Raw genomic sequence first — 10,799 nt, 5'->3', positions numbered from 1 at the left:
CCCCACTAGGCAAAAACCTTCACCAGTTCAGCCGCGATGGTGTGGGCGCTGGTGTTCCACAGTGGGATGGCCTCAGGGAAACAGGTGGCATAGTCTAGTAGGACGAATACATGCTTGAACCCAGCCTTGCTCTTGCAGGAGAGGCCCGATCAGGTCCATGGTGACTCGCTCAAAGGGCACTCCCACCACTGGCAAGGGAACTAACAGCGCCTTCGACACCCCAGGGTCGGCAGCCAACTGGCAGTTGGGGCATGAGCTGCAATAGTTCCTTACCTTCCGGTGAACTCCTGGCCAATAGAAGTGGGATAAGACCCGAGATTTTCTTGTCCCAGGTGGCTGGCTGCAGGGATGTCATGAGCGAGTTTCAGAACACTTCTCCGATGGCATCCAGGAACAATCAGCTGGGTCCAGACCTCCTGGGTCTGGGGGTCCCGCTCTACCCGATAGAGGCGATTGGCTGTAAGTTCAAACCACAGCCAGTTCAGTGCTCTCTGGGGGCGGGGGGGGGGGGGTCTACTATGGTCCCATTGATGCAGGACACTTGGTTATAGGCATGCTCAAGGATGGGGTCGTCCCTCTGGTCTTGAGGGAAGTCGGACAGGGAGGTTCTTGCAAGGCCTTCCCTCACTGGATCTGGGGGCTGGGTTTGGGTCCGGGACTCATTGGGATTTTCTTCTCCCTGTTCCTCTTCCTCTGGTTCATGGTGTCCTTCTTCGCCGGCCTTGGGGAGGGGCAACTAGGCCCTGGCTCTGCCCACCAGGGCTCAGTGCGGGGGCCCTCCCACTCCAGGTCCTCGGAAGGCCACCGCACCTCACTATAATCAAAAACAAATAAAATTCTGAAACCTCAGTCAAAAACCATCAAAGGAGGAGGTGGCACTGATGCGACCCTGCTTTTAGACAATAAGTATTCATTGGGCCAGAAGAAGCAACTGAGAATGACTCTATAGCCTGTTTGGGGACTCACCTTGGGAGCAGGAACACCTGGGTTACAGTTCCTGCTCTGGTGACTATTTCAGTAGTTTATGCAGAAGTGAAATATCTTCTACAGGAGAGATTGAGAGTGATCCCACTCATAATATCCCATAGCCCAGTAGTGCAGGTATTCATGTGAGATGTGGGAGACTCCTGTTCAGATCCCTGTACTGAATCAGATGGTACTGAATCAGACAAAGTGGGGAGTAGAACTTGGTTCTCCCGCATCCCAGGTGAGTAGTTGGGACACTGGGTGGCACTACCTGGGGTGGTCTTGTGAATAATACCTAAGTCTCCTTGTGAACTCAGCCCTAACACTTTTGTTTTCTCTAAAACTATGCAGCGAATTTGTGTCAAATTTGTGAATAGTTCGGTCAACCCCAAACTGCATTTTTAGACGAATGAACTATTAGTCAAAAAAATTTCAGCTAGCTTTAGTCTTGTTGTTAAGGCACACAACTGAAAATCAGAGAGATTTGGGTTCTTTTTCTGGTTCTTCCTCAGACTCCTTGTGTAACCTTGGTCTAATTAGGGGTTAATTCCCTCCTGTAATATAGGGAAAATAGCAACCTTCCTCACAGGGGCGTTCTGAGGGTAAATTCCTTAATGTAGGTGAGGCACTCAGATTCTATGGTGATGAGTGCCAGTAAAAAACCTCTGTATAAACAAATATCCTGTGAAAATAAGAGGTTGTATTTGAGGTGCTTTCTAAAGTACATTCCAACATCACCACCCCTACACACACCCATATAAGAGAAAAATACTATAATATATATAGTGTCAAACGTTAAAGAGCCTCAAAACTAGCCAGAAGTGATAAGGATCCTTAATACAATCTTTATACATCATGAGGCTAATTCTCAGGAGTGCTGAGTACTCTCTGCTTCTATCGACTTCAGTTGGAGTTGTGGATACTCAGCAACGCAGGAACCATATCATCATATAGTTTACAGAAGAGGTGCCAATGTCATACATTGTTATGAAACCTTAGGCCTCAATCCTACAAATACTCCTACACATGCTTAGCATTATGAGTAGTTTCACTGATTTCAGTGGGATACTACTCATGGTAATATCGTTAAGTATTGTCAGGGCTGGGATGCGAGCAGCCAGGCCCAGTGGTTACCACAGGGTGGGAGGCCAGGTCCCCACATCAGTCAGTGTTCAGAACCAGGAGGTCAGGAGCTGAGATTGGGAACCACAAGTCAGATACCAGGAATTAGACTGAGTCAGGAAACCAAGATCAGGAGACAGGCATAGGTAGCACTGGGAGAACAGCTCAAAACATGGTGAAGCCCCCTTGTGCAGATGACTTTCTGTTCCTCCTTCTGGCTTAAGTAGGCCAATCAGGAGCTCCAGTGTTCCACCAATCAGGGTCTGGGAATGGAGACTTCTATCTGACCTGGGCTTCAAGGAGTTCTGGTTCTAACTGGTGCTAGTAAGCTGTCAGGTTGAGGGGTGGTGCAAGATGATGCCTGCAGACCTGGGTCAAGAGCCATGGATCACGATAAGCACATGCATAGCATGTGCAGGATAGCAGCCTAAAACAACCTATGGAATATTTATTTTTCTCCCTATCAGATTGTCCTCCCCAGAGGAAAATGTGCTTGTGCACATCTGCAGCAGGGCCACCAAGGAAATACAGGCGAGGTCTCTGTACGAGTGCAGCTACTTTCCCAGATTTCTATGACAACCTCAGACATCAATCTCCCTCCTGCTTGCTTCACTGAATTTCAAAAAATGGGATCAGCAGGTCAACACACACAAGTAAACCTGGGGGAGAAGATTCGGTCTCAAAATCAATGGGGTTATGCCAGCATCAGGGCCAGTGCACTTGCCTCTTGGTGGGCGGGTTGGGGAGAAGAGTGGAGTTCTGGAACATTATTTTTCATTTAGTCAAAAACAACAATGCTTCTAATGGCAGCATTTGACGTGTTCTCAAAAAAGCAGCTGGTTTGTCACTTCCTAATACATTTCAGGGCTGGGAAAGCTTGTTTATATTTATAACAGTACCCTGATTTGGGGGATGGGACTGAGCCACAGCCCCACCTCTGAAAATGTTCCAGCTTTGAGGAATTTCATATCCAGATTTGGACTTTGTGGCTTGTACCCCCTTTGAGGGTGTAGGGAATTGGGCTTTTATTCTAGATGGTAGGTGCAGAATGAGTAGCAAGGTGAGAGGGTGTGAATTATTAGCCAGGGAGGTGCTATGTGACTGTATCAGGCCACATAGAGGCTAGCCAGTGTGACGTCATGGCAGGGTTTGATGTGTTGCTGATCCCGTCACTGGCAAGTAGCAGTTTTATCAACCCCAGAAAAATCAAAATTTGGACAACAAATAAAAGTAAATTCTAATCTGAATTGCACACAAAGCTCATTCCCAGGGTCCAAGCCCCCGTCCTTCACACATGCATTGTGGCACATTGGCTAGTAGCAGCATAGTCTGAAAAAGAGCAGCAAGCTTAAAGGAAAATACCTACGGGGTAGTCAACACTGCACTCCCTGTTTACCAATCAGAGCACACTACTTCAGACTTGGCTGTGTCACCGCTCCCTCACCAGTGACCAACCTGCCTCAGACCCACCTCAGAGCTCTCTATTATTTTTGGCGGGGTCTACGACCCTGGGCAACCCAGCCCTGGTGTTTAAGCCTTGCCCAGTGCTTTACAGACCTGAGAACACATGTTTTTTTGTTTCAGAGACATTGCTTAAAATAACTTCATCTCTAGAAAGTTGGAGCTGAAGCCCCTTTTCCCTTCCCCCCACTTTGCACAGCTGTAGCTCTTGCAAGTACCTAAAACCAGATGTAACATGAAAGTCTGGTTATCACATGCCTCCCACGCCCCACCTCTCAACCCCCCCATCCAAAAATCTTTCGGTGGGCTGCAGAAAGAAGTGTATCTGTTTGCGGGGGTGGAGGGGAAGGATTGGCTGAAAAACATCCCCTTCCCCCATCATCCTGTGCTTTCTTCAAACATGTTTTTAAACACAACCAGTTTTGGTCTGGTTTCCTGGATGGCACATCCTTGTGTCTAGTTAGGATTCATCAATCATCTCATGAGACAGGATAGGACCTGAGGTGACAAGACTGCTCAGAGGTTTCAAGCAAGAATCAGGGAGGACAGGCAGGAGGGATGGAAGAAAGGATTCCTTTAAGCAAATTGAGCAAAACTGTATTTCTAGAGGGGAGAGGTAATTTAGATTCTAAGAGATAATTTGGCATTCACTTTAATTTGTCCTACCTAAATGAAGAACTTTTTTTTAATTCAGTATCTGAATTTGTCCATGCTTTCATTTCTGTGGTTTGGAGGGGGTGAATTTAAAATACCTGCCCTACCTAGAGTTCAGAAGGAACCAGCTACTTCCGATGTCTGGAGGGTCCTATATTTTATTCCAAACTGGCACAAGATCTGTTCGGATATTCTTAGCCTTGCTGACACCTTTTTGCTTTTGTTACATTAATGCATGGATGTGAAAAGGGAAGGGACTCTAAGTTCTGGATCCTGTTCCACCGAGCTGCTAATTCGTATTAAGAAAGGTCAAATCTAATAGAGCACTGCCTTATGCTGAGGCCAAGAGGAAAAAGAGTGCATTTTAAAACTCCCTTCAAGGTATATTAACCCCTTCAAGTGCTGTTAGGTTGCATATGTGTCAAAAATGTAGCCCCCTCCTGTTCACTGGCCCAGTATGAGGTTGTTCAAGATAGGGGAAGCCTGCCTTGTGACTTTTTACACAACATGGGGAAACTGGGCCTGAGGCCCCTTTGTGTGCACTGCGTTGTGTGTCAGTGTGTGTTCTCCTCAGACCAGACCGACTCAGACAAACCACCAGGAACAAGACTTTATTCTGTAAAGAACATAGAACAGGATTACAGTCCAGCAGCCTCTTCTCTTCTTGCCTGCTACATGCTGTCAACTCAGTCAGTGCTGAGACCTCCTCCTGGCAGGAACTAGGAAGTTCTCCCAACATGCCGCCATTTGTAGTCCACATCTTGTAGTTCCCACAGCTGCTGTTGAAGCACCCTGGACCTTGGGCTACACCCTTCCCCCACTTATTGAAAGGGCGACCCCATCCCTTTCCTTAGTAAAAAAACACATTGAAGTTCCCAACAGTTTCCAAAGCTGGACCAGGAGATTACTTCCAAATTTTCTCCCCTGCTCTGTTTGTATCCTTTCAGGGATGCCAGCGTGGCAGAAGAACTGTTTCCACATCACCTTGGCCACAGTAGATGCCCACTGGTCATAAGTAGGGTATGCCTGAGCATAGTGAGTCAAGTGGTCAGTGACTACAAGGACATTCACGATGCCCCCATGGGATGGTTCCAGGGTGAGAAAGTCGAGGCACACTAGGTCCAGGGGTCTACTGGTATGGATTGAGGTAAGTGGAGCTCTAGATGTCTCTCTTTCTTAGGTAGCACCTTTTGCAAGCGAGGCACCATCTCTGGATGGTGGACTGCATGGCTGGCCAATAAAGCGAGTGCAGACGAGATCCACCGTATGGCCAATGCCCATGTGCCCCATGTCCGTGTGCACAGCTTCAAATCTCTCTCTCTGGAGTTTCTCTGGCAGCGCCATCAGTTGGATGTGTCCCTCTTCTGGGAGTGTTGTCCCCCTGTAAAGGATCCCCTCTACCAGCTGCAATTGCTTCCATTGATTCAGTAATGTCCGCTCTGGTGTTTCTTCCTTCTGCCTCTCCCAGGCACTGGGTGCCCGTTGCCTGGGAAGGTAGGTCCTTCCTTGGGAGATTACGGTATCCTTTTCCTGAAGCTTCCTCCATTCTTCCTTAGGCAGGCCTGGGATTAATTCTGTGCCTGGCCTGTGGAGCGGCTCAGCTCTCTCCATTGCAGTCCTCTAGCATTCACCCTGGGTTGCTATGGAAGACACATTCATCCAGCATTCAGCACTGTAGCCACCTCCTCCTGGAGTAACTGAGACAGGCCGTCAGCACTGGCATCACTTCTCCTGGCCTGTTATTTATGTCGAAGTTGAATTCTGCCAGCTTTGCCATCCACCTTTGACTGGTTGCATCCATTTTAGCAGCAGTAGTAACATAGGTCAGTGGATTGTTGCCAGTCAGCACTGTAAATTGGTGTCCTAGTAGATAGTCTCTAAATTTATCTGTAGCTGCCCATTTTAACACCAAGAACTCCAGTTTATGGCAGGATATATTTTTTTTCTGAGGGAGTTAAGCCCTTGCTGGCATAAGCTATGACCTTTTCCTTCCCTGACTGATTCTGAGCCAGTACATCTCCTAGCCCCTCTGTGGATGTGTGTGTCTGGAGTCTGAATGGTAAGCTGTAATCAGCATATCCCAATATTGGTACTAGTCAGCTTTGTCTTCAGCTCTGTAAAAGCCTGGTCACATTCATCTGTCCAAACAAAACTGGGTATCTTAGTGGATCCCCTCTGATTTCTCCTTCTGGTCTGGGCTTCATCTGCAGTTAATCTGAATAATGGGGCTGCCAGTTTGAAGTAGCCTTTGATGTATCTCCTGTAATAGCCAGTGAACCCAAGAAACTGCAACACTTCCTTTCTGTTAGAAGGGGTCTTCCAATCCCTCACCTGCTGTATCTTATTTGGATCTGTTGCAATGCCTTGGGCAGACACTATGTGCCCAAGGTATCCTACCTTTTCTCATAGCAAGAGACACTTCCTGGGCTTCATATTGATGGAGTCTATCAAAAACCATCACCTGGTGCTGCAGTTGCTTCTCAGAAGTATGGGAGAACATTATGACATCATCAAGGTAAATGAGTACTGCTGAAAAGTTTAAATCTCCCAAGACATGCATCATCAGCCTCTGGAAGGTGCATTCTGTAAACCTAAAAAGAATGGGGAGTACTTGTGGCACCTTAGAGACTAACAAATTTATTTGGGCATAAGCTTTTGTGGGCTAAAACCCACTTCATCAGATGCATGCAGTGGAAAATACAGAAGGAATATATATACACACACACAGAGAACATGAAAAAATGGGGGTTGCCATAGCAACTCTAACAAGACGAATCAATTAAGGTGGGCTATTATCAGCAGGAGAAAAAAAGCGTTTGTAGTGATAATCAGGATGGCGCTTTTCAAACAGTTGACAAGAAGGTGTGAGGAACTGTGGGGGAGGGGAGGAAATAAACATGGGGATATAGTTTTTAGTTTGTGTAATGACCCATCCACTCCCAGTCTTTATTCAAGCCTAATTTAATGGTGTCCAGTTTGCAAATTAATTCCAGTTCTGCAGTTTCTCATTGGAGTCTGTTTTTGAAGTTTTTTTGTTGAAGAATTGTGACTTTTAGGTCTGTAATTGAGTGTCCAAGGAGGTTGAAGTGTTCTCCGATTGGTTTTTGAATGTTATAATTCTTGACGTCTGATTTGTGTCCATTTATTCTTTTGCGTAGAGACTGTCCAGTTTGGCCAATGTACATGGCAGAGGGGCATTGCGGGCACATGATGGCATATATCACATTGGTAGATATGCAGGTGAATGAGCCCCTGCTGGTGTGGCTGGTGAGATTATGATGGTGTCCCTTGAATAGATATGTGGACAGAGTTGACAACGGGCTTTGTTGCAAGGATAGGTTCCTGGGTTAGTGTTTTTGTTGTGTGGTGTGTGGTTGCTGGTGAATATTTGCTTCAGGTTTGGGGACTGTCTGTAAGCAAGGACTGGCTTGTCTCCCAAGATCGTTGACCTGCACATCTACCAATGTGATATATGCCACCATGTGCCAGCAATGCCCTCTGCCATGTACATTGGCCAAACCAGACAGGCTCTACGCAAAAGAATAAATGGACACAAATCAGACATCAAGAATTATAACATTCAAAAACCAGTCGGAGACCACTTCACCCTCCCTGGACACTTGACCATTTCCCCATCTAGAATTTTGGGGTGTCATCCTTGCTACTGCACCCTGCCGCAGTACTTGTGTTTCCAGTTGTCCCATTTTCTCATGATTTTGTCTCTGGAGGACAGTCAGTTCTTGGACTAGCCAAGTTAGGCCCTTCACTGCCTCCAGCATCACATGATCTGGGGTTGTGCTGGGTGGAGACACCTTGGGAGCAGCCTGCACAGCGCCATCTGACAGGGCAGCTTGTTGCATTCTGTTTATCCTCTGGGCTGGCATATCCATTCTACGCTCTATGTTCCTCTCACAGGCTAGCTGACACAGTTCTCCTTGCAGCTGTCGGAATATCATGTAGCAAGGCTGCATAGGTGCCAACCTGCCCCGCACTTCTCACTCCCAGATGCCCTGCATGAACTGCTGTGTCATTTTATAGTCCCGATCAGGGAAAGGAAGGCCCTCTCAGAGATTCTCCTCTACTACCCGCAGCAGGGCCTCTAGCTCTTGGCATAGGATGAGGCCGTCTCTCTAGGGCATTGGCGTCTCTCATAAAAGTCTGCCATGGGGTCCAGTGATAAATGGCAGTCACTGTACTCTGCTCTGAGCTCTTCAATATCTCAGGCTGGAAATTGCTCCTGAGGTGGCAGATTAAGAACTAATTTATGGGTCCCCCCATTCAGTTATCTGACGAGGGTGGGGAACGTCAAAGGCTCAGGAATGCCAGTGGCTGCTAGCAGGTACTGTATATCTTTTATCCAGTCCTCTATGTCTACCCTGCAATCTGCACCACCACTGAACACAGGAACCCCACGGATTTGGTGCTGTGGAGGGAGATATGGCGTTACTGTATTCCTCCCCAAGATTCCCCCCCCCCAATACCTTCACCCTTAGTAGCAGGAGTCTCCAGGCTACAACACCCATTTGGAAGGTCTCTATTTTCACTGACATCAAACCAGGGTCAGGCCAAACTGTGAATCTATGCTGTGCTGGTTCTCTTGTGTGGCAGCTTCCCTACTGTGGGCAAAAAAAAAATTAAACTTCTCCTACCCGAGTCACAGCACCAATAACTAAAAAAATGTAGCCCCCCTCTTGTTCACTGGCCCAGTATGAGGTTGTTAAAAATAGGGGAAGCCTGCCTTGTGACTTTTTACACAACATTGGGAAACTGGGCCTGAGGCTCCTTTGTGTGCTCTGCGTTGTGTGTCAGTGTGTGTTCTCCTCAGACCAGACCCACTCAGACACACCACCTGGAACAAAACTTTATTCTGTAAAGAACATAGAACAGGATTACAGTCCAGCAGCCTCCTCTCCTCTTGCCTGCTACGTGCTGGGGAGAAGAGGGTACATCCTGGCAGAAACCAGGAAGTTCTCCCAACATGCCGCCATTTGTAGTCCACATCTTGTAGTTCCCACGGCTGCTGTTGAAGCACACTGGACCTTGGACTACACCAGCAACAGTTCTTTCATGGAGGACCTCAAACAAACTTCCTCCTTTCTGATCTTTTAGCGCCAACTGCTTCATAATCCTATTCATTCATTGTGAAGCTGTAATATTGTTCCTTCTACTGTAATTCATAAAATCTCTCTTCTCTCCTTCAGCTACTTCGTTTCCCAGTAGCCAGCTGTTGCCTTCTACTTATAGTTCTCAAGTGTACAAGTCATAAAGAGTCTTGGAGCTACTACAGTTTATACACAGCTCTTTACATAAAAGGTCACACTGGGAGTGTGGGTGGAGAAAGGGTCCTCAGGCAAATATATATAATTACAATAAGAGTTTTGCTTTTGTAGTCAAAGGTAGGAGCAGCATCATAGGGGAAAATGCTTCTTCTTGGAAAAAATGGTGGAGGGGGCCTGTCACATTCAATGGAGACTGTCTTGCCTGATTGCACAGTGCACTGCATTCTCGGAAGGCAGAGTTCAGAGACAAATTTAGGCAGAATGAAGGTGGGGATGATGGTGGAGATGTATATCACAGATATCATATGCTTAGTTGCTAAAAGAGAAAGTTTAAGTGGGAAAAGAGAAGGTAGGCAGGCAGGCAGGCGGGTGGTGGCGGGGCAGGGAGGCTACTTACAAAGGGTCCTTGGCAGAGCAGAAAGAAGACTTTTTTTTAAATGGACAAATACAGGAAATGGAATGTACTCCATGTGCCCTGTTGTTGCATATAGCTTTTCTTAAGGAGCATAGAGAAAAATGAGATGATTACAAGAAGCAGTGCAAGATCTGTGTTACAGTTAGCAAAACAGAGACTATGGGTTGAAGGGTCCTTTGCACTCAATTCAGAATAAATATCACACAAATCTATTAAGTCATCTGAACATCTGAAAAAGGGGATATCACATACTAACCAGAAATCTGGGCTTAGACACAGGATAAAACAAACCATCTGCGTTGTTTCCTGTCCCAGTACAGGCAAAGTGAAGAAATATTTCTTATCAGTGGAGATCTAAAAAGAAACCAACCAAAAAAACCAAAACCAAAATCTCTACCCAGGAGACTCTGCATTTCTGCTCAGAGTTCAGTTTTTGTTTGGACCCTGCAAGAGAAGAGTCCCAAAGCGGTAAATTCTGCAGAAGAGTTAAATGTACAGGTAACATCAGCCTCCATCATCCAAATACACTTGTTAAAATGCACAGAGACCACAAAACGAAATGAAAACAAAATAATATTCCTCTTGTGCACATTCTAGGTTTTCATGATGCCCTCTATGCTATTTGGAATTGTTCACTATTGTGTTTTGATCTCATTTACTGTTTGAAATGTCTCTTCAGTGGCAGAAGATTTCTTTCCGAGAAGCTTTCATTTATGTCCCCACTGGAACCTAGCTTGGGATGCAGACCAAGACCTGAAAAAAATCATTAATGTCCCATGATCAGATATTAAGAAAAACTGGACATTGTCCCTTCTGCAGCTTTGAACCCCTCACCCCTGCTGTTTCAAAATAGAGGGGGCGCATATACCACCCACAGCTATCCAGGCTAGCTTTGACAGAAG

At 46.5% G+C, this 10,799-nt stretch overlaps 1 long non-coding RNA gene across 1 annotated transcript in view; it reads right to left on the bottom strand.

Moving 5' to 3' along the window:
* Nucleotides 1-651: 651 nt before the first annotated feature.
* Nucleotides 652-10,799, bottom strand: part of LOC128830489 (uncharacterized) — a 49,960-nt gene continuing 39,812 nt past the window's right edge. The window contains exon 4 of the long non-coding RNA XR_008443588.1: nucleotides 652-814. This is a non-coding gene — a long non-coding RNA (uncharacterized LOC128830489). The remainder of the gene's footprint in view (nucleotides 815-10,799) is intronic.

The sequence above is a fragment of the Malaclemys terrapin genome, chromosome 1, assembly GCF_027887155.1.
Source record: "Malaclemys terrapin pileata isolate rMalTer1 chromosome 1, rMalTer1.hap1, whole genome shotgun sequence".
Taxonomy (NCBI): Eukaryota; Metazoa; Chordata; order Testudines; family Emydidae; genus Malaclemys; species Malaclemys terrapin.
Note: the sequence above shows the minus strand (reverse complement) of the source record. Positions and strands in the feature narration are given on the sequence as shown.